The sequence below is a fragment of the Empidonax traillii genome, unplaced genomic scaffold (assembly GCF_003031625.1).
Source record: "Empidonax traillii isolate 1590-97213 ecotype Southwest subspecies unplaced genomic scaffold, ASM303162v1 scaffold361:size2146424, whole genome shotgun sequence".
Lineage (NCBI taxonomy): Eukaryota > Metazoa > Chordata > Aves > Passeriformes > Tyrannidae > Empidonax > Empidonax traillii.
In genome coordinates, this window is record NW_020955554.1 from 1284633 (window position 1) to 1308511 (window position 23879).

At 42.0% G+C, this 23879-nt stretch overlaps 1 protein-coding gene across 2 annotated transcripts in view; it reads left to right on the forward strand.

Annotated features, from left to right (window-relative positions):
* ARVCF (ARVCF delta catenin family member) overlaps positions 1–23879 on the forward strand; it is a 215231-nt gene that overhangs the window by 14641 nt on the left and 176711 nt on the right. For both annotated transcript variants that reach the window (XM_027892645.1, XM_027892647.1), the window contains one exon: positions 2036–2102. The gene's annotated coding sequence lies outside the window, so the exon portion shown is untranslated. The remainder of the gene's footprint in view (positions 1–2035; positions 2103–23879) is intronic.

A 23879-nucleotide genomic window follows, 5' to 3' on the forward strand; every position in this document is an offset into this window, starting at 1 on the left:
GGGACCTGGAGTTTGGCAGACCAAGCTTTTTGAGCAAGGTTATAAGTGAAGGCTGCAGAGCTTGTTCTCTTGACTTGCTGCTTGACTTACCAAACATATCCAAAATCACATTGCACCCCCCGTGATTTAAAGAATATGGCCTTGCAGAAAGTCAGGGCTGTTTCAGTTCCAAGTGATTGTTCTCATCAAGACTTGCACTGCTCTGATCTTTTCCCAGTGCATGTGTGGTTGCACACTGGAATCTCTTCCCACGAGCGTCTTCAGATGCTGAAAAGGGATTAATTTTTAATCAAGTGAAATTGCCAGAATACCAAACAGACGTTTGGAGTGATGTTGCTCATAAAAGAGAAGGTTAATAACATTCGTAAATTTAAGTTCTAGACAATTTCTTCCTGCACTCTTCCTAGGTCTTACAGGCATGTATAGGTAGCAGAGCATCCAGATTAGTAGTTCAAGTCATTTACATTGAAAACATAAATTAAATCAGCTTGCTGCCAACTTATGTTTTTATGTCATCATTAAGATAGTCACTGATTATTTACTTATTTAAAATAGGCCATATTTTTTCATGTTTTTTAAAGAGTAGAGGCTTTTAAAGTGGCTCGTGGAATTGCCATATTTAATTAAAAATCATTTTAGAAGGGCTGTATAGGATTCCTTGCACTGTTTTAACACTTGATCAGGTTACTGGTGGCATTTTGTAATATGTAGTATTACCCTGCTGGTGTCTGTTTAATATTATTTCTGATTGTTATAACTGTTTGCATTTCTTTTTGGTTAGAGGAAATGGTGTGTTCATTTTATTCTTTGGGAGAGTTTTTAAAAGGGCAAGCACTGGCAAGGCTTTGCTTCTGACCTCTGGATTGAACTGCTCGTCAGGCAAAGTCTGAATTGGTAGTAAAAATGAAACTTTTGAGGAAAATTCTTGCCTGAGGTTGGATTTGTACCGATTCAACACATTTCTTATGATTCTACCCTGTCCCTCAGTGCTGCTTCTGGATCAGCACGACCCTTTTGATGAATTTTACCGTGTGACAAGACTGGATTTCCGTGTACGTGCTCTACTTGCTCGCGTGTCTCATGTTTGTGACGAGGTTTCTCCTTTGTTCTGCAGTACTTAAAAGCGTTTACTTATCAGAGTTGAAGATAAATAAAGCATCCTGTTTACTAATGAGCTAAGTTTTCGTCAAGTGTCATCCTGAAGTCCTTGGAATTGCTGTATTAAGATGTAGTGCTGCCTTACAGCTTGTAAATCATGGGCTGAAACATCAAAAGTGCCGTGGCAGGTGGCTGCTCGCAGGGAGTGTGTATGGGGTTTATATCCATGGTGTTCATAAGGCAGCCAAATGTGGGATGGGTTACAAGATGTGGGGATTTTAAGGTGAGAGTAAAATGTCCCCTCCTCTCTCCTGTCACCCCAGCCCTGCTGGCTCAGTGTTCTGCTCTGGAGGTGTGACTTGCACTGTCCACGTGGAACGGTGTGGATTTCTAGTGTGGGAAGGGAGGCAGGTAAAACAGCTGGAGATGTGTGGTTTGGGGATTTTAAACACGGAAGTTGATTAAAACTTGGCAAAATGTAGCCCAAGACACTGTTTGTGTTCCCTGGGATTTAAAACTTTGTATTACTGTGAACTTGATGTGAAAAATGCTCCTGTTTTCAAGTAAAAATATATTTAAGCAAAGAGAAAATAAGGAGAGACATCTTGGCTATTTTTGCATCTTGTTACTATACAGTTAAACCAAATGATTTTTGAATTTTGTGACCCAGAGATTTCAGTAGAAACTTTTCCATGTACTGGAGTGTTTAAACCAGATAGAAATTTCTAACATGAACTTTGATTTTTTTTTTTTTTTGGGGGGGTGGAAGGAGGAACTCTTTCGATTAAAGTCTTGACTGAGCTGTTTTGAACTAAGGGTAGCAGTGCAGTTTGGCAGGTGCTGACAGAGTTGTCCCGTTCCTCAGGTCAACAGGCCATCAGTCACACTGATGACAACATTACTATTCAGAGTTTGATCTGTCTCTTATGTTTTCCAGGGATATCCATAACTGAATTGTGCTTTATGACCAAGGAAAGGAGCCCAACAACTCGCCTGAAAGGGTGGTAAGAGTTGCCAAAATTTCTTCCATGTATTTGTATTTCTTTCATTACTGCACATGATCATGTCTGTGAAATCTAGAAAGCAAAATTCGTTACTTCTTTAATCAGTCCTGCTATTTACTGTCTTAGTCTCACAGTTGTCATTCTTTAGCCAACAATGAAGTGATGAAAGACTAAATTCATTTTACAGTAATACCCTGCAGTGCCTTTTTTCAAACAGGAGGACTGTTGAACTGAGGATGGCTAAAATGTGCAAGAGTTGGAATTAGTCTGCCTGGAATAGCAAATCACCATATAAAAACTAATGTCTGTGTAATCAAAATGTAGAATAATTAACTGCATATAATGTAACCGATAATAAAGCTCCCCAAACTTTATAAATGGGCCTTTTCAGACAGTTCTGTCCTGCTGCTGCCTGGCTTTTAGACAAGAGGAGAGCTGGCTTCCCCCCTCCTGACTGCCTGTTCTCAGCCCCTCGCTTCTGTGTCCAGCTGTACTGACAGACTTTTCACTTGGGCTTGTTCTCAGAGCTCTTGTAAATGTTCTCTGTGCCTTGTAAATGGAACCCAGTTATAAATTCTGTGATTATTTACCTACTTGTGTGGTGGGATGTGTGGCTTTCTGCAGTGTGACTTCCCTGTTTTAAGGGAAGGGCCCTTGTCAGAACAGTGTAGTCAGCATAATCAAAGAGCAAGCAATTTATTAATTTGTATGACTTGCACTCATTTTGGAAGTCGTTCCTCAGAACTAATCAGACAGAAGTTTTCTTACACAAGGAAAAGTCATTTACATTGGGATAAAGGAACATGATTAAAAAAAGCTGGTCTCTTAAATGACTAAAACCAGAAGACAGCTGTACTTGTTAAATGAATAAAACTGATTGAATAATTCAAACTTTTAAAAGCTTTCATTTCTTTTATTAGTTGCCTTTTAAATTTGTTTCAGGGAAAGTAGATTTTTAGGTGAAAGAACGGAGTACTGTTTACATAGGACAAGCAAAACTGAAAGTTATTGCTTCGGAATATCCTAAGCAATGCAGAAGAGGTGAGAGACTTCTTAGGGAATTCTTCTCTGTAACAGTCATCCTAGAGTGAAATTCATAGTATTTACAGCAAAGGAAAATCATTGGAGGGGTGAAAGGCAATAAAATGACAGTAACTGGGACGTGTTATCTCTTGCCAGACAGCCTCACTACTCTTTCAGAATTAGGAAAAAAAGGTAGCAGGAAATCAAGGGAGATGCTGTTTGGGGATACGTGAGCAACCTGTTGTTATTCTGCAGCTTATTTGTGAAGGAAAAGAATGTTCAGCTTTGAACATGTATTCTGAAGGAACACCAGTAATTGTCCTGTCATTACCAAAGAGCTTTTTTTACAGAGGTCATGTCTAAGCCCTATTCCTTATTTCAGGAGTGAGGTCTTCCCTGACTCCTTCTGAAGGGTGTGTCACCCTTCATCAGGAGTGCCATACATTTGCAGGATGATGGTGCTTTCAATTTACAGCTTGTCAACCCTGAAGAATGCTGCTTGGTTCCTTTGAGCGCAGCTCCCTGGCTGGCACTGCTCACTTACAGAGCAATTTCGGGTTTGTTTTGGTTGGTTATCGGTTTGTGGCTTTTAATGAGGAGACAGAATTGCATTTTTGTGCGTGGTGGAAAATCTGCCAAGCTGGGGCCGTTTGGAACTGCTCCTCCTCCCCCTGAGATCAGCAGCAGCATTTCTGTGGCTTTCAGGGGGAGTAACATTACACTGCCCGAGTGGGAAGACTTTTCCTCCTCTTTCAAAACCACTTACAATGGTCTGCTGCAGTTCGGATTGTGTGAAGACCAAGTAACTGTTGTACTTCTTGGCTGTGGAAAAAAGGTGTTTTCTGAGTAGGAGAAGGCAGTTGTGATTCGTTTCTGTTGTGCCAGCATGTTGTGTGGTCTTTTTTAATACCTGCAGCTCTGAAAGGCATTGCACCACAAAAACTGGTTATCTGGAACTGTTTGGTTGTATCATCCAGTGTGTTTGATTACGCTGGCTGTGGGAGGAGGTCTGAAGAGACTTGTGTGTCTTCCCACGAGGCAGAGCAGAGTTGCTGGATGAATATTTATTGGAGTGGTGGGAGAGATGGCCTAAATTCTGCCACTGCAGCTACTACTGGTCATGTGAGCAGGGACTGGAGATGGGAGAGAAAGCATCAGGCCATCCCCTGAATACTTGGAGCCTTCAAAACTGCATTAGTTCTCAACTCTGAGCAAAAGCTTAATTAAATATTATTAGTGGAATTTTCATGGATGTCGTTTAAGGAAAAGGTTGTTTTTTACAAAGGTGAACATCTAAAAAAGGGAGATACTGCATTTGCTATGCAGTTGTCATATGATTTTGGTTTTTTAAGCCCCCTTAGGAGGATGTTGTTCCAAGGGATTTGGGCAATAAAAGCTTCTAGCCCAGGGTTTCCCAGAAATGATTTGAAAAACATTCAAAATAACTACCTTTTCAGAAATGCACACTGAACAGATATTTCCAGGACTGTGGTTGTGGGATTTAACTGATTTAAATGTACAAAATGCAGTTGACTTGATTGGAAACTTCCTGCAGGCTGCCAGATTTCAGACCTGGGCCATCCAGAAGGGGAGTTTTTTTAGCTGCTCTGAACATCTTTTTTTCCTGGTAGTTAATTTTCTTTCCCTAATTCATTGCTTGTAGATTAATGGCTGCTTATTTTGAGTTTCTACCATATTTTCTGGCATGATCAAGAGCAATGAATTAATCTTAATTGATGGATTACTATAGCTTAATCAAACTCCTGCTTAATGTGCTTGATATTTCTTGTGAGTAAGCTATTTTTTTAAAACCTTGTCTGTAGTTAAGTTGATTAAATTAAGACTTGGGCATGTAAGATTCCTTGTCACATCCAGGAAGCACAAGATATGACCCAAATACTCAAATTACCAGAGGATAGCATTTTGGTTTATAAACATTAGCAGCACAAACAAGTCTGAGCTAAGTAATTTTAGAAAGGAATTTCCCCTCCTGGTAGTGTGTATTATACGTAGATGTTAATTAGGGATTTCTCATTTGTAGCTCCTGGAAATTATTTTTATGCTGTTTATCTGAGGCCAGGTCTATTTATCTTGCATGTGAAGGTTTACTATTGTCTCTGCATGACATGGTTTACAAACTGATCTGACTTTGTGTTGTGTGCCTGAGAATTTACGTCTGCACGATTATCTGCAGTTAATGATCATGCAGGCCTTCCAGAACTGCTGATGAGTCCTAATTTTGGCTTTGTTACCCACACAATTGCACTGCCCGTGGTGGTGCTGACTGGATTCAAACAGGAATGTTGGATCCCTCTGTACAATGCACAGGGATTTAATTTCTCGTGTTTCTGATGGAAGGTTGGGATCCCTTGATTGCTGATTTAGGATGGTTACTTGTTTGAAACCCGGGGCGGGGGGGTTTGCCCTGTTGCTGCTTGTGACCTGGCATGGTTTGCTGATGACCTGCAGCTGAAGTCTGTGTGCTACACCACCATGTGCTGCCCTGCTCTCTGCTCCACAGGGAACGCTTCCTTCATCAACAGAAAGGCACTCCTCTTCCAAACTGGTGTGTTTTTCTGGACCCCAAAGACTGATAATCCGTGTTTGGGATGTGCACGTGGAAATGTGCTGGTGTATCTGTCCGTGGAGCTGGACATCTCTGCACACATTAGCACTGAAAACAAACATGTCACTTCTGATCTTAAGATCTGACTGCCAGTGCTTCTGTCCTGGTTAAACACACGATTGTAATTCCTCTGTCATATCTTTGCTGGCGTATTCCCTGATGCCATCCCGAATTTCCCCATGTGGATCAAACTGGGAGGTTAAAAGTTTTTTGAATTTAATCTATATTTTTCATTGCAAGAGTCATGGTAGGCCCGCTTAGTATTCATTCAGTGTTCTTGGAGACATCTCTGGCAATACTGGAGTAATATTGGCATGGTCTATTAAAACTACAGTGAATAAAACTTTAAGACCCAATCTCTTGATTTACATTTCTTACAGCAACATCTAATAGAATTGACAGGGCATAAATATTAGCCAGATTTTCTCCTTTTATTTAGGTCCATTAAAGGCCTTTCCAAGCAGATAAAGGAAACTTAAATGATGAAAATGATTAAACAATAAATATAAAGCATTAGCTTGGAAATACCTTACAGTTCTTGCTCCTTCGTAAGCCTTCCCTCAGACCCATATCCTCTTCAATTAACACTACATTCCAGAGCAGGTACAGGTGCAACTGAAATGCAGTTTTAGCTGCTGCACCATCCCATGGTGACTTCTTTGCTTTTTTATGTGTTCAGGTCTTGAAAAGTGTATTTTATGAAAGAGGCAATTTTATTTGGCTTTTGCTAATTTCTTGGTTTCTTGTAATTCCAGTATTATTCTTCCATTGCAAACTCTCATGCTTTATGGTAAGCACTTAAAATCCATACATAATGAAGTTGAGAGCATTAGACTCTAACAGAACAGTCATTTTTAGATTTCAGGCTGAGTTTTCCTCCACCTGGAGGGTCATGCCTGAACGAGTGCAGAGCTGTGCTGTCCCACGGGAGCTCTGGCAGGGCTTGTTTCCCTGGAGCAGGGCATTCATTGCAGAAGGGAGACGTGCCCTGAGGTGTTTCAGAGGCTAAAAGCATCCCTTGTTCCTCCTCACCTTCCTGACTGGAATTCCAGTAATTGTTGTGGCTTTAGCATCGCCCACATCAGCCAAAAGGGAGACTTTGTTTCTTGCCTCTGCTCCCTGCGGTTGCCAGCGTGGATCCTGGGCATTTTTGATTGGGGATATGAGGGCATGTTTATCTCATTAAAATGATCATTAGCATATCCTTTTGTTGACGTGATCTTTGTCGTGTTCCTTGTTCTAATTAAATTGTAGCCTGTTGTATGGTAATTCTTCTGCTTTCCTGAAGTGTTTCTTCTCCTCAAGGTAGCTGGAGAGAAGGGGAGCTGGCAGCTGACAGAAGATGGATTTGGTAATGCTGTAATGGATCGCAGCACTTGTGTTTTCAGTGTTCCTCCTCTTGGCTTTAGACACTTGGAAAACAGTTCCTGGTGGGTTTTTTTTTCCAGGTTTTACTGTATCCACGTATAGGATGTTGTTTGGGCACAAAGATGTAACGCTTCATTGGGTGACAAAGAAAATTTTCAGCGTTCTTGGAGGAAGTTTGTGTTTGTTTGATGGTTGCACGTCACTCCCTGGGTATTTATAGATACAGGGGCAGCAGTAAGGGTAGATGCTTTCCAGCATGTGTTAGTGCAAGAGTATATCTTTCAAGAAGTGTTTTTTTTTATGGAGCTGAGTTTAGAAATATGTTTGAAAACAGCCTTGTCACACATGTCATCAAGGTCAGAAGGGAGAGAAAGCAGAGATTTCAGCGTTCCAGCCCAGGTTTTGTGGAAGGGCTGTAGAAGGGTGGTGGTGTTTGTAACTGGAGAGCTTGTATCTCCGTGCCTGCTGAGCAGTCTCGTGGTAGAGATGCTGCAGTTTCTCCTCTCCATGGAATTTTCAGCTCATGTTGCTGTTTGGGACTCGAATGTTGAACTTGCAGGGAATATACCTGATAAAGCCACTGGTGATTGACTGTGAACCCAAAGTGTTGAAAGCCTGGAGTGCACAGTGTGGCAAAATGCCCCAGTGAGGTTGGGAGTGTGGTGCCTGTACTTGCAGATTGCCTGGTTGTGGGTGTGATGGAGAGCAGAGGGTAACTCTGCCTGTTCACAGGCAGTGGAGGCTGTTGTGGCACAGCTGCAGTGCTTGGAAAGGGCATCACTTTGTCATGCTTTGCTGCACGTGGTGAACACAGCTCATTGCTTCTGCTGCCTTGGAACACCTGGGGACTCACACCTGGAGCTGCACAGCCTTGTCAAAAGCAGACTTTCTGTAGTAACCTCTGTGTGCTAGTGACACTGCAGGATAAATGCTGCTTTGTGTTCTTAACTTAAAAAAACTCCTCTGATTTGTTGGGTTTGTTCCAGACTGAAACCTCTGTAGAAGCATACTACTGCTGTGTAAATCCTTTCTGCCAGCAGGTGGAAATGTGTATACAACTCATCCTTTGACTTATGTCTGTCTTTGGCTGGCTGATGTCTCTCTCTCTGAATCACTGAAGCCGAAGATTTGTGAAAATCCTATTTAAAATTTGCAACACAATGGATCTTGCTGAGCCAAAACTTGCAAGATCTGTTCTAGGGATGTGTAACTGCTCTTGCACCTGTCAGGTGTTCCATCTCTGTGCTGTAGCGTTGTTATGGAACCTTCTTACATAGTCATGTATTAAATAAAAACCAGCAGCTTTTTCAAATGAGTGTCAGCAATACCTTCCCTAGAAATAAAAATTGATAGGAAAGAGGATACTATTTTTAAATTATTAGATGCTGATATTTTCGTGCCCAAAATACTTAATCAGCAGTATCGGTCCTCAGCTGAATCAAAGGAAGATGATACTGGGAGGTTGGTTTGTCATCCCAGAGTGGGGAGTTCGCAGCAGATGAGGAAGGTGAATTCTCAAATCTGAGAGCTTGCAAATAGACATATTGTGTTGGGCAGCTTACAGGCTGATCATTGCCTGTGCTCTATGGAGTGCATCATTTTTCAGGGTTGGAAGGAAGGAGTTCCAGGCCAGCTTAGAGACTGTGGAAGAAGCGTCTTCACTCACAGTGGAATTTGTCAGGCAGACAAGGATGTGCCATGGAGTTGTTTGCACTTGCTGCTGGCTGATGGACTGCCTTGCAGCGTGGTTGGAATATGAGAGCTCTTGCCTTCCTCTTTGCCTGTGTAACACCCCAGAGGAGAGGGCATTGCTGCATCACCCCGTGCTTTTGGGGTGTTACACTGAGAGCTGATCACACGCTGATTAACTGTGAGAGCAGGCAGTTCACAGCGTAACACTGCTCTTTTATTTATTTATTTTCCCATCTTCTTTCATGCTTGGTAAATATTACAGCTATTTCTTTTTCCTGAAAGGAACACAGAATTATTTCTCCATACGGTTCTGATGCAGAGATAAAGAGCTTCTTTGCCAGTATACCACAATTACATAGGAAAAGGTTATCTGGCCTTTCTGAGAACTCATTTAAAAAGAAAGGAATAAGAATATTTTCTCCATTTCTTCTGAATAATAGCATGCAGAGATTACATTTTGCATCTTGGTCCAAAATCCAATCAGTCCTTTTTAGTTCTGCATGTAATGTAATTCCTTGGCATTTGGAGGAGACAGCACTGAAAAGCAGTGCATATGGGTTGGGGTTTTTTTTCTATAAGCAAGTTATTTTGATGTGATGAATAGAAGCCCATCCTCTGTCAGAAAGAGTTGATCAAATGTGAATTAAATAGCCAGACTGTATTAAAAATCTGTGACTAAAATTGTAAATGTTAATATGATTCATCCAAAAATGTAGGTATGAAATACGGTTTAAAAATGATCTTGGTCCGCTGAAGTCAGGTTAATTGGAAGAAGTGCAGTGCAGGAGAGAGTGGCATTCTGCTTTGTCGTGTGGTGACCACAGGGTATTTCAGAATAGCTTGAGTTTGTTAAAAGGCAAATTTTGCTGGAAGGGATAAATGCAGGATTGTGTTTTGTCGATTTATAATAGGAGTGGAATGTCATTAGCACTACTATTCATTTGTGTTGTGGGAGGAAGAGTAAAATAGATTCTCATTGACTTGAAATGTCACTGTCAATTCTAGCTGCTGGAATTCTCTGCAGTTTGTTGGCTGAATATATGAAAGAAAATAGGACTGTGGGTCAGCCCTGTTCTCTCTAATTAAGATCTTTGGGGTTTTGTGTGGGCTCCTATGTTTGTGGGGTTTTTGTTGTTGTAGTTGTATAACATAGTGCTTTTGTCTTCTCTCCAGCACCCACGCACTCTTTGCTTTCTGATGGTGCTTCATGCTCATTTCTGTACTGCAGGCTGTCCTCTCGACTGCAGCAGCATCATTTGTTGTGCCTGCACTTCATACCTTCCTGTCCCTGATCTCCTGCAAAGTCCTTGACGTTTCTTTACTTGCTCTGTCCAAGCTAATGTTTACACCATTGTCTTGTCCAACTGCTGACAGTCCTTTCTCCAGCGTTTCTCAAACTTGTGTTTATTCTCTGCTTCAAAGAGCTGAACAGCAAATCTGTGTGTCCCTATTTTCACATTCACTCCTCTTCTGTTCCATCTTTCCAAGCTTTGTTCCTTGTCACAGATTGCAGTTTACTCTGTATAGGGCAGCCTTTGAGATCAGTCTGTGCACTGGCAGGAAGATACATGGGATTAGTTTTCACTTGGGCTTAAAGAGAGGAATTCCCGTCCCTGCCAGTTTCAAACACACGGAATTGCAAGCTGGCTGCTGGATCCTCAACTTCTTGGAATGATGCTTATCTTTTTTTTGTTTGGGTAGAAAATCTTAGTAGAGGTTACTGCAGAACACTGTCCTCCCTGCTCAGAGTGACAGATGATACTGGGGTTGGAATTTCCTGCTGGTGCTTATGAACAGCCTTGGGGTTATGGCTGTGGTTCCCTCCTTGATTCAGAGAGAACAGCTTCATGTCCTCGTAGGAGCAGTTGGTAATGGCAGTGTTTCAGACAGGGGAGGTTATTTCTCTAATTCCGAACCAGCATGTGTGTAGATACAAACAATTAAAAATACAAGTATTGTTAATCCCCTCCAGCTGTTTTATAGTAGGTAAAGTCTAGCACTCCCTATTCTAAATAGGGCTTTAGTTGAACTGCTGCCTCTCAAAATATTTCCCCTTATCTCTGAAGTCATAATTATGGCATTCATTGTATTTGAATATAATTGCTGCACTTTGCATTCTGTTCGAGTCTTGGGACTTCAGGAAGGAATTAATTTCAGCTATTGCTCTCTTACCTACTGAAATCAGCATTTTGGAGCCCATCTCCTTCAGTTTTTATCAGTTACAGTGCAATGTTTCTAATGATGCTGTCTCATATATGTAGAGTATTACTCTAAAACAGAAAGAGACATTTACAAAATAACGAGCAAACACCATATAGGTGGTTGTGAGGCTTCTCCTCCTCAGGTGAAGAGATTTCTGGGTACTGCAACAGCTGCACGTTAATCCTGTTGTAGAGACAGATTCTGCAAAATTATCCCACCTCTTTAAAAAGTTAAATGGAATGATCTGAAAAAATGAGAAGAACAGCATCTCTATATAAGACCTAATTGATACTTGTCAAGTGTTTGAGATGCTCAAGAAGGTTATTGCTGGGGGGTTACAAATACTTATTCGAGTGGATGTAATATCAGTGAGTAAAATAGACCAGTAATAAACCCAGGCTTCTCTAACATGTCCTAAAAGAGTTAGAACACCCAAAAAAGGAACTGAAATGTTTAGAGACTTGTGCTCCTGGTAGATGAAATCTTTGTGAAGCATTTTGCAAAGCCTGGTAAGTGCAGTGAACTGGCAGATGCATCAGCACGTTCACTGTGTCCTGCCAATCCCCTGGAATTAGGGCAGAGCTGTTCCTCTGATGGGTAAAACTGGCCTGGTTTCCACCAAATGACAACAGTGGGAACTCCCACGGAGCATGAGGGTGCTTGGCCTTGCTGTCCCTGCCACTTCCCTCTTCTCCTTATCTCTGTCAAAGAAGGAAAACTGAGTTTTGGGAGAACTTGGTCAGAATAACTCTCTCTCTTGCTGCTTGCCCAGTGCTGAGGATGCTCCTGGGATGCTGGAGAGCTCTCTCAGGTGCTGTGGAGGGATGTTGTGGCTGCACACACGGAGAGGAAGGTGCCAGTCAGAGGCAGGGCAGCAGAGGATGGGGCTGGGACACGGCTGGAGCATCCCCAGCTCTCCCCAGGGTGGCCACAGGCTCAGCACGTGCTGAGCACAGACCCTCCTGAGGCTCCTTTCTCATTTTCTCCTCTTTTTCAGTCTTTTTAGTGGGATGCCATGAAGTTTCTTAGCCTTTGGGAATTACATCCATCTCCAGCCTTGCTGCTGGGCAGCTGTAGCAGCAGCAGAGTTCAATTTAGCAGTATTTCTTCAAGAGCTTGGCTCCTTGACTGATTTGTAGAGGACAAATGAAAAGAGCACTTGCAAATGGGTTTGTGTGCTGTTAGAGCCTAAACAGCTTTCCCCCTTGGCTGTGTGTCAGATCACACCTCAAGGGGATGGGTGGGCTATGAACTTTAAATTTAAATATTTAAGTGCAGGGTCAGCTGTTCACATCAGTGGGTGTCTTAACAAACTGGTCTGAGTGCTCAGCAATAATAATTTTCTTTAATATTTTCAGGTATTATTGAAAGTGGTAATTGAGTAGCAAGTGGTTTGAGTTCTTGGATTTCCCTGCAATTTATGCTTATATGATAATTTTGCTATAGAACCTCAGTTTTGGGTTAATTTTATAAAGTATAGTGCCAGGTTGTTGTGCTGTGGGGAAAACTGGTATGCAGTATATCAATACCTGCACAAAGAACTGTTAAGCCAGGAGAGGAAGAGGTGGTTGGAATGATCTCTTCAAGGGGAGACATCAGCATAGAACTTGTTTCTCGCCGTGGGCTCTGTTTCCACCACTGTTCAGCTATTTTAGGGTATTCCATCTTCATTTTTTTTTAATATCTCACATATGAAAAGGATGTATTGACCACTGTTAAAGTAGTAAGCTTGTCAAAGAGAAAAGATAATTACAAACCAACATTAACATTCTCTGAGGGTGGATAATTGTGAGAAATTGGGAGGAACAGCAGAATAGAAAACTTAAGGAATTACGTGCCAGTATCTCTGACCTCCCATTTGAGCATCAAGCTTGCCTTGTGTAATAAAAGCTATTTATAAATTGCTGCTCTGCTAGACGTGTACAGAATTTTACGATGCACAAAACGGGAAGCAGAGCCAGGGAAGGGGCTTAGCAGAGTGATGAATGGATGACAGGGTGCAAGACTGCAACTGGGTTTTATTCATGGATTGGGAGGTCAAGAAGAACGGCTGGGAAGGGCTGGCAGTTAAAGGAGAAGGATACAGAACCCAAGAGATAAAGAATCCACTAATCTGAGGATTATCAAGCCACGTTGTCACACTTTGTTTTGACAGTTACAACCCCAGGTAGTAGCTTTTTATTTTCACTTTGCTGCATTTTCATGAGTTATTTTTATTCTCTCTCCCATTCCGATTGCAGTTGTCACCATCTATTTCCTATGTCACATCCCTAGTGCTCCTAAATCTCAGTAATTTATTCTCCTGCATTTTAAGCAACAGGTAAGAAGAGGGTGTTTTTTCCCCCCTTTTGTTTTGACAGAGCCACCCACTCCCACCCAATTATAGTGTGGAAAGTAGGTGATCAGGCAATCCAAAATCACAGTCTTGATTGGGGGCCTGGCTAGAAGTTCATTAATCTGTTCAGTTTGGGCTGAACTTGTCAGGGCTCAAAAGATTGTTAGAGGCTGATAAATCATTAAAATGCCATTTAATTCTGCTGGTCATGCAGGTATTCCTGAGCAGAATGCAGTTAGTGCTACTTAATTCCAAACAGGCAAGTCAGGTTAAGGTCACTGGTTTGCAATCATTCTTTCTGGTTCTGACATAGGATATGTTCAACTTGCAGGTGCATTTTGTATCCACAAATACCACAGGGTAAAACAAATCAAGGCAAGGCTAGAATAGAGCTGGTTTGGACCAATTGACAAAATCTGATTTCCACTTTTTTTATTCCTTTCATAGATTTATTGTAAGGTCTTCACGTATTTAATTTCAAATTGGCAGAGAGGTTATTTATAGATATGTGGTTGCACTTCAAAATGCTCGTTATTCTCTTGTGTTCTCTGGGTCTTGCATCTGTAAGGATTTCTGCCAAAAAACATGGGAAAGGAAATTAAATAGGCACTTAAGATAATCATCACAAAGAGAAGAATTCCCTTACCCGGTAGCAAATGAGAAAATACACCCTGATTAGTTTTACAGTAGCAGTGGCCTTTAAGTTTCCTTTGGCAGCTTGTAGAGTGTTTTCTTAAATAGGCAGGGTAAACTTTAATGTTTGGGGAAAGTGCAGCACATCCCCTGCATGCAGAAATGAGAGGAGATTGCTTTCTGCAAGCCCTGTGTCTGGACACACCCTTGATACTGGAACGTGGCAAATGCTCTAATTTAACTTGAGAAAAGGCAAGCAGTGTATTAAATTAAAAAATGGCTGTGATTGTTTATCAGTAAAATATGTGACTGTGCCTGCAGTGTTGGTTTTGGTGCAGCAGGATTTGTTGGCCAGATGTCATCTGGGTTTTGGTGCAGCAGGATTTGTTGGCCAGATGTCATCTTGGTTTTGGTGCAGCAGGATTTGTTGGCCAGATGTCATCTTGGTTTTGGTGCAGCAGGATTTGTTGGCCAGATGTCATCCTGCTTTTGGCCACCAATGTTGGTGAAGGCTCATTTAGAGTGTGAAGGGAGTGGGTTGGGAGTGGGTTCATTCCTTCCATGAGCTCTTTTCCAGCAGTGTGATGGATCTCAGGGAAGGGCCTGTTGCTGCCCCAGCTTGCAGGATCAGTCTGATGATCCTTGGATTAGAAAGGAATGTGTGGAAGAGTCTGGGATCCACAGCAGTGACTCACCAGGCTGGATGCTGCTGGAGACCACTCAGACCACTTGGAAAAGAATCTTTGCTCTGTAAAATGCTTTTCTCAGCCCTGCCTTTGTCCAGCCATGCAGCAGATACCTCAGTGTGCTGATCTGACCTGCGTGTTGGGCCAAAACAGGACTGGCTTGGTGCATCTGTCCCTATGGCTGAACTGAGGTCCTTTGCCGTACAGGATCTATTTGGAATTTCTTTCTGTAGCAGATGCAATTTGAGGGGGATATTAAAGTTTGTTTGCAGTGATAATACCTTCTGGTTGGGATAACACGAATGTCTGTTCTGCAGATAATTGCAGGCACAGCCTGCATGCTAAGCAGAATGCAAAGGCAGCATGATGGTGCTTTTGTGAATGACCTTAACTTTGAAGTTAAGGAACCGTTAGGTGTATTGTAAAAATAATTTGGAAAGGAAACACAGGCCAGTTTTTTTTCCGTTAATAATAATGTGATACTTCTCTTCTAAACTGTCAGGGATGTTTCTTTTAGGGAAGAATGTTTTTGCTAGATGTTTATTTTATATGGACAAAGGTGTTATATATATATATATGTATGAAAAATTATCATTATTATAGTAAATGAACCAGAATTGGCTTTGCTGTAACTCTAGATGGAATTTTCAAGTTAGGTGTAAGAACTGGCCTTTCAGTTTGCAAATCAAGCAACATGGAGCAGTCAGTATGAAATCTCATGCAATTCTTCACTTCTTACACTGTTCAGATGTCCTTTACCAGGAACAGGACTGAGTTGAGAACAGTCAATAACAGCACTTCTTGGAAATGCTGCAAAGATGTGATAGCTTGTTTGCCCACATCACAGCTGGCTCATGAAGGGGCGTATTTGCAGTGCTGTTCCTGACCTTATTTCCTCCCTGAGAAGCTGATGGTCCCTAAAAGCAGGGAACTGCTGTGGGAAGCTGAGGACACACGGGAAACGAGCTGAGTCTGATACTGGTGTTGGTTTAAACATGACTTGGATTTGTGGACTGCAGTATGATGGGATAAAATGATGCACTGAAGAGACTTCATTCTTTCAGTGTCTGTTCCTCTGTGCTTTCTGTATATGGATTTTTTTGGAATTAGAGGACATGTTGTGCCTGTGATGTGAAGCAAAGTGGGAAGGAGGGTACCTGATGCCTTAGGGAGGGCTCTGGGAGGAAGCAAATGGCACACCTGCCTGACAATAAAAGGCTGATGAACGTGGTGTTGTTTTCCCAAGAAAGCAATGACATGTTTTAATCCTGGGCTCTGTGAAAGATGTGCATTCCATGTGTCACTGCTATACATTGTGCTGCTGTTCTCTGGAACTGACAAATTAGACTTGCTTTGGACCAAAGCCAAATAACAGATGAGCCAATTTCATGGCCTGTGAATTATTGAGGAGAATGTTTGGTACCTAAAGCTTGGTTTTGCTGGCTCCCCTCCCACTTCCCCTAATCCTTTTGGGAATCTTGGTTGTAACTATCTTTCAGAGGCTCAAATATTTCTGAAGGCTGGGTAGCTAAACCAGTGGAATGGGAGGAATTTTTAAATATGCTCTCCTTTCTCCCTGAAGTTTGTCCCTTTCTGGACTGAATTCTCCTTTTTGCTGATTCTGGATGGCAACTGTGCCAGATCCCAAAATACACTTTGATCCTAATGGTCAGCCCTGTCACAAAAATCACTCTGAACTTGGGATCAGAGGGTGTTCAGTAATCTAAAATTTGTTTCTGTGTCTCCTCAGTAAATTTGTTGAAGATCCCATGGCCTGTTTTCTTACTGAAGTCTGTGTTTCTCTTGCGTGGCAGGGTTGGATTCAGGGCAGGGCTGCTCTTTGCTGCTGTAACAGCAGCACGAGCCGGGGGACAGACAGACAAACAAACTTCTCAGCTGATGTTGCTGGAATAGAATGTACCCTGCACAAATTCGGGTCAAGTGTGAGCTTTTATAATAATTTTGGGGTGGATTTTGTTGCATACAACTCAGTGAATTGCATTAGTTTATTGTGAGATGACCTATATACAGGGGTGATTTTAATAGCATGAAAAATGTGCTGCATGGAAATACATTAAATGAGATGAGCTCTATTTATTAAAAAACCCTACACGTTGTATTTACGCTTACTGCCAAAAAAGTTTGTGTAGCAGCTTTAGCTTTCCCCAATAGGAGAAGACTCCTGTGATCTGTTACTGATGTGCTGTAGAAAGTTTAATAATAGTACAGTTTTATTACTGCATAAATCTCTGTCACAGCAACATGAATCTCATATGACAAACTTGAGGCAAAATCATATTAATTGTGTCCTCCTGTTGAGTTCAGCTGAGTCATGTACAGATGCTTTGACAAAATTAAATATGAAGAAACGCACTGAGACTGCTTGTCAGCTGTGTCTCTGTAGACAAAGCAAAATAACTTAAAATAGGGGGTAACTGTTAATGCTGCCTGGATGAAAGATGGTGACTGTGCCTCTTCCATGATTACAAAGTCCTCAGCCACACTGCTCGTGTAGAAATAAAAGAATCTGCTGTCGTATAACCATAGCAGTTGGGATTAATGTGCTGTAGCAGGGATTCCTGGCAAGATGAGCTGGAAGATGGGGAAATCCACCATTTGTTGTGGTAGCATGAACTCCTGAGGGCAAATCTTGCAGTGCTGGGTGTGGTGAGTGCCTGGGCAATGCCACCCCCCTCCCCTGGTGCTGCAGGTGGAGCTGGGGATGAGAGGAGTGCGTTGTGGCTGCAGTTCCTGCCTGGGCTGCACCACAATGACCTTGCTGGGTTTTTTTTTTATTCTCTACACTGCCCCCACCTAAACACCATGATGGTGTTTGGGTGGGGGCAGTGCAGAGAATAAAAAAAACAACTGGAGGGATTATAAAGAAAGCAAGGGAGGTGATTTGAGATCCTTCACGTGGAAGGAGAGGCTCAGAGATGCCTTTTTCTCCTCACTGTGTGCATGGATACTGTTCTTAATCCTGCTAGCATCTCTCTCTCTGTTCCCATGGCCTTCCCTACACAGGCAGGGATTGGCATGGAAGTGAGAAGTTTTACTCCCAGAGTTAAAGCTTTGCTTAGCTTCTGCTCAGCCTGGTTGTTTTGTTTTTATTATAATGATTTAGATGCTGAGGATAACTCACAGGATCTGATAGGGACTAAGAGCTGATGGGAGAGTTATTTTTAACCATGCTCCTAAAAGTTATGGTAAATTATTAATTAATTCAGTATCTAATTTGGCAAAACCTGATAATACTTATCTTCACTGTTCATAATCTCTGTAGTGTGCTCTTGAAGGAGTTTCTTTAGAAGTGAAGCAGAAGTAGCAGTTTATAAAGGCAAACTGCATTCTCTGGACACTGTTAGGGTGGAGGTAATCAATGTGAGCATTACGAATAACAGCCCAAAACAAGTGGGGAACACTTTTTAATTGTAACTGAGAAGTTGTTATTGCTCATCAGAAGTAGCCTTTTTGTTTCCATATGCTGTACTGGGAAAAAGGATCTGTGTTAATTGCAAGTTCTTTGTAACTTAATTGTGTTTGATAGACATGTAATGTCCTGCAGAGGCTGGATCTCCTGACGTGGGTGGATGTGCTGTGGACAGTGGGAGCACAGGAGGGGAGCTCAGGACAGCTCCCTTCACCACGGGGAGCTGCTGCCTTGGCTTAGCCCTGATCCACGGGCACACACAGCTCTGCTCCTCTCCATTTTGGGAACCTGGCCTTCATTTCACAGCTTTTGTTACAGGCCTGAAATTAAATATGTCATGTCAAAATGAAATTTTGAGAGGGTTCGAGCAAGAGAAGGAGCTATTTCAAATTCAGTTCGATCTGCCGAACCGAGGAATCAATTATTCACACCGCCTGAGTTAGGACAGAAAATGAAATCGTTTATTATCTCCAGTTAACTTTCCTCTCTGTATTTTTAAGCAGGGTATTTGAGCTTAGACATGGGGAGGTTGGGGGGGGGGGTGTTGCTGTTGGTTTTCTCGGTTTGTGTGTTGTGTGGTGGTGGTTTGGGTGGGTTTTTTGTCTGGTGGTTGTTGACAGTGGGATCTTTGGGGACTGGCGTGTATGGAGCATGAGCTGGCTGGGATGGCTCACTGCTGTTGACTGGCTGGGGAGAAGGACACCTGAATTCTCAAGGCAACTTCCTGAGTGTCTGTCCCAGCGTGGTGTGAGATCTGATGAGGGTGGTCCAGGATGGAGTGGCTGCAGAGCCAGCAGGAGTGAGCAGAACAGAAGTACAAATGTGCCTTCACTTATTGATAATCTGTTTCACTATAAGAAAATAGGTCAGTGAATAGCAAGAAGCATAAAAACATTAAGCTATACATATTTCAACAAATAAGGCTTTTTTTCAGATCTAACCAAGGCTCTGGATGAAATGCTGTGAAGTTTTTGAATTTTTTTTTAGCTCCTTTTATGCTGTCTCTGAAAATACGCATCATGAATGGGTGGCAGGGTATTGTGCTTGCTTTGTCTTGCATCGGGCAGTCCATACCCTAAAGGAATATTTGGCATAGGGGAATAGTGCAGCAATTAATTGGAGACAATATACAACCTTAATAGGTTCCTTTTAGGATGTCAGTGGATGCAGAGATGCTTTAGCAAATCTTTGCAGTCCGAAAGAGTGAGAATTGACTGTCTGTCTTCCTGGAAGAGCCATCTACATAGAGATGGAATCATCTTTATTGTCTTCGCTCGGTCCCCCAGGCCAGCGTGTGTCTCAGGCTCTTGCTGGGATTTAGTGCTGTGGCTTCAAGCTCTTTCTGTGAGGGTGGGAGGGAGCAGCTATTCATAGCTGGGCACAATTGCAGGCAGAACTGGCCTGTGGATTAGGATCCTTTCGGGAGGCAGTGACTGCAGCTTTTCAGCTCAGTTCTCTCTTTCTAATGAACCTTCATTTCCCTGGTGTCATTCCATCAGCAGTCCCTTTTCTTCCTGAATTTTTGTGTTCCATTTTCACTCTTCTGTAATATTCTTCTTCCTATCCATTTCAGTCCAGCTGCCTCATAAGTTTCCATGTCCCTCACGTGGACTGATGTCTCTCTCGTGTCCCCATGCTCAGTCCCACAACATTATTCCATGTTTTCCAGTCTAGGTCTTGTGCTCTTACATGTGCCTTGCCTTCCTGGGCAGAGGACATGGGGGGTTTGCTGTTCAGTGTTTTATTTTTCAGAGATGGGAGGCTTCAGGTGACGGGAATCCATTGTTTCTTGAATTTTCCACCATGCAGATGCTCTCTGGGAGATGATGCATTTGTGGTACCGTCCATCAGCCACTTCTAAGGGGTGGGGAAGAAAGAGTGTTCTGCATATCCATGAAGCTTCCATACTATGCTGAGTGGGGCAGGGAACTTCATTTTATGTTTAGGCAGTGATTCACAGTTGTAAATGCTGTTGTGTAAAGCTCTGACTTAATGTTCCCATCTATGAAAATACCATACGTTACAGATGCAACTGTGAGATGGAGCCAAAGAAGAGAATTGGCTTCTGTTTATTTTATTTTTAGGATTGACTTACTTCCACTAAAGATCTCACATACTCATTAAACTGAGTAGGTGTTCTGAAACAACTTCAAACCTATTTACAGAACTTAAAAGAGATTGTTTATGGAATTTCACAGCTTTAATGGAAAGAGTCCATAAATGTGGTCTTATTCTTTCTTAAATTCTAAATAGTTTTTCTATGAGAGATGTGTTGTTTTCTTTCCTTTTACTTTTCTCTTACTCCTTATTTTTTCACTGGTCGTTGGAATGTGCTAACATTCCTGGCATTGAAGAGATCTAAAAATTGAATCTAAACCATTGGAAATGGTCTTCTGTCTTCCTTGTGCTTTATCTATTTACATGCAAAAAGCCTGGGTTATTGACACTGTATCATATTTATTGTAGGTTCCTGGATCTTGTTGCCATAGTTACATCTGGTAGTCAGGAAGAGTTTTACTGGGTTCAAAGTTATGCTAATTGACAGTTTCTTAGGCAGAATAATCCTCAAATTTCAGGCTATAATCATTCTTTCCTGCTCTAAAACTTGAGGAAACTCTTCAGTTTTCAATCACAACAATATCCCCCTCCAACCCAATTCAATACCAAGACTGTGTGTAGTTAATTTTTCTCAGAGAATGTTTTTGTTCTTGAATGCTTTTTTGCTCTTTGATTGATCAATCCTCCTCTTGCTTTTCTGCTCTTCCCCCACCTCAGAAAACAATGGCCCTTTTCTGATGCTCGTATAGATTTTCTGGAGAAGTGACAGTAATACAATGTCTGTCTTGGGTTTTGAGGTTTTGGTTTTTGTGGGTAATGCAGCCTATTGTCCAAAGGAAGATAAGCAGGGTTAATCACATGGAAAAGCAAAATATTATTACTGATGCACCATTAATCTTTCATGTGTCCTTAAAATAAACTGACTTACTCTTACAAAAGAAACAAACAAAACAAAACCTCTGTTGTTTTGGTCCTGGGCTTTCTCATGTTGTTCTCAGGAGAAGAGAAGGCAGAGTGGTGTAACTGAGCAGACATTGCACTGAGGATTGATTCTGAACACCCCTTGGTACGTGTAAATGGTACCTAACAGGAAAGCTGCATCTCCAGGACTGTCACAAATGCAGGAGGTGCGATGAGCTACAGAACCTGGTGATTTAAATTGTTTGAAGATGCAACCAAGCTGCGTCTGCTCTGAGATTCCAGCTTACTTCAGTGTAAACTGATTTGTAGCATGGGAGGCTTTTATCTATTTTCAAGCAAGGACCATGGGAGGCTTTTATCTATTTTCAAGCAAGGACCAGCTATGTGTCCTCCAGGTTTCGCCACTTTTATATGGGTCGCTAAAATCCTCTCACAGGAAAGTCTTTCTTGGCACAGACATTATTTTATAATGCTGGTGTGCAGCAGTGCTCACCCTGCAGTGAAGCAGGGAGAAAAGGAACAGCTGCCTGCCCAGCTTCCCTGAAATGTCCACTTAATGCTGTGTCTTCAAGGTGTTCTGGGCTGGGTCTTTCGGATGACATCCAGTGGTCACCCAATTAACATGCAGACCTTTGATAACCAGAGTTATCAGCAGAACTTGTAGAACCAGTTGAAGCCTCGTTTGTGTCTCAGTGGAGAGGCAGTGCAGGAGGAATTGCTGTTGCATTGAGCACCGCTGATTCCTGGCCCGTGTCACTCTGTCCTGGCAGCCCTGGAGCAGGCACTGCAGGGACCTGACTGCCCCAGACACAGATGTTTGTTTGGGGTTTTCATTCAGAGCTCAGACACAGATGTTTGGGCTTTTCATTCAGAGCTCAGTGCTGCCTCAGTGTAACCTGCTGAAAGCACACACTTGGTCTGGTTGGTTAAAAATGACCCCTGAGAGATGAACTCCTCAGTGGATTTGCTGCAGCACTGCACACTTTATTTCTGCTGGGGGAATCTTTAATGAGGCCTTTTTTAAACAGGAGGAGGATATGAACAGGGCTGGTAGTGATGGCTAAACAGCTCCTTTAATACTGCTTTAAAGGTTTTGTGGATTTAAGTTTACAGATACTGGCAAGGCCTGTCTGTGGAAGGGGTATATGATCAGAATGTTTTTATTACAATTTTCTGTTGGAACTTGATACAACAACAGTGGTGTTGAGCTTGGCAGGGTTCAAAGGGTGGCTTGCATATTCTGAGTTTGAATTCAAAATATAGTCTCTGTGTTCTGTCCTAAAGCTATAGTTCCTTTTTACTATTGTTTGGCAGCAATTGTATGCCTGTCTCCCCTTATCACAAGCTCTGAAAGGCTGCTGTTCAAAAGTGGATTCATATACTGAAGTTTAGTACCTTGTGTTATCAGTTTAAATTTGTAAGTTGGTTTTTTTTATATTAATATGATATATGTATAGTATTTCTTTGCCTTAGGTGGTTTAAATCTGCTTTCTGTTAGCATTTTTTTGGAAGGCCACTCTTTTCTGCTCTTTCAGTGCCCTGTGCTGTCCATTTGTTTCAAAGAGCTTGTGATTTACACTCATGGAAGAAACAAATTTAGCTACAGGATGGTGTTAAAATCATCTTGCACTGTATGTACCAATCCTACTCTTAACTTGGCTTATAATACCACCTTTAGAGAGAAGAGGACAATTAACAGAATCCTTGCATCCTGAAATTTAGGCATTTATTTGAAGAAGTACGATTTATATTTAGCCACTGATGTATTCAGAGAAATACGCCTCCTATAATCAGTGCAAATTTAAGATTAACATCCAATCACTTAATTATTTTGCTTGTTGTATTTGCTACCAACTAAAACCTGTAATCAGTTTTCTATTACATGCATTCTAAATTTCCCAGGTTTAGTTTAATCTTTGCCTTTTTTCCCCATCTGTGCTCTAGGGCTTGGTTTTCTATGCAGATTTGCATGAAAATGAACTCTGAGGGCCCAGAGAAAGGACTCTGCTAAGAATGTCATGTTCCTGAATGCCTGCTTCTTAGGTCTTTTACTCTTGTCATATTAAAATTGCAGAGAAATTAGCTTACTGTATTAATTACGTAACTCAAGTGTGGTTTCTCTTCCTTTTTCGAGCGCTGTATTCTGCACTGACTGTAGTCAGAGAAAACTTGTCTGTTTTTTTAAAAGAGTCTTAAATTACTGATTTTCCAGCACTTTGAAGCTGTCTGCAGATGAGGGGATCTCGGAATGAAATCGTGTTTAAATCATAAGGCCCCTGCCTGTGTGGAAGTTGTGGGGACAGAACTGAAACTTCCCTGAAGTTTGACTGGGTTTGAATTGGGTGTTTTAATTCAAGCACGTGGTTTGTTCCTGAGCTGGGCAGCAGCCAAGCTGTGCTGTATCTGTTCCTCTCCCTCCTCCCAGTGAGCTGGGGGCATTTCCAGCCTGTCCAGTGCCGGGGTTGGATGTGCTGCAGTTCTTGGCTGGGCACGAGGGAAGAGGAGAAGGAGCCAATCTCTGACTGCTCAGGCACGATACCTTGAGCTGTAGAACATCAGTAATGAAGAATTTTTACTGCCTTCAGATAGGTGCTCAGTAGGTTCCTGATGGAACCCTCCAGATCTGATGGCTGCTTTGAAAAGCTGGCTTTAGATATATATATATTTATATATATATATGTATGTGTGTGTGTGTACTGTAGCCAGTAGTGTAACACTGCATAGAGCATAACTGAGTGAACAGATCTGACTCTTCCATCTGGCAAGGCTCAGATTGGTGTCTGGAATTTTGCAGTTGTGTATA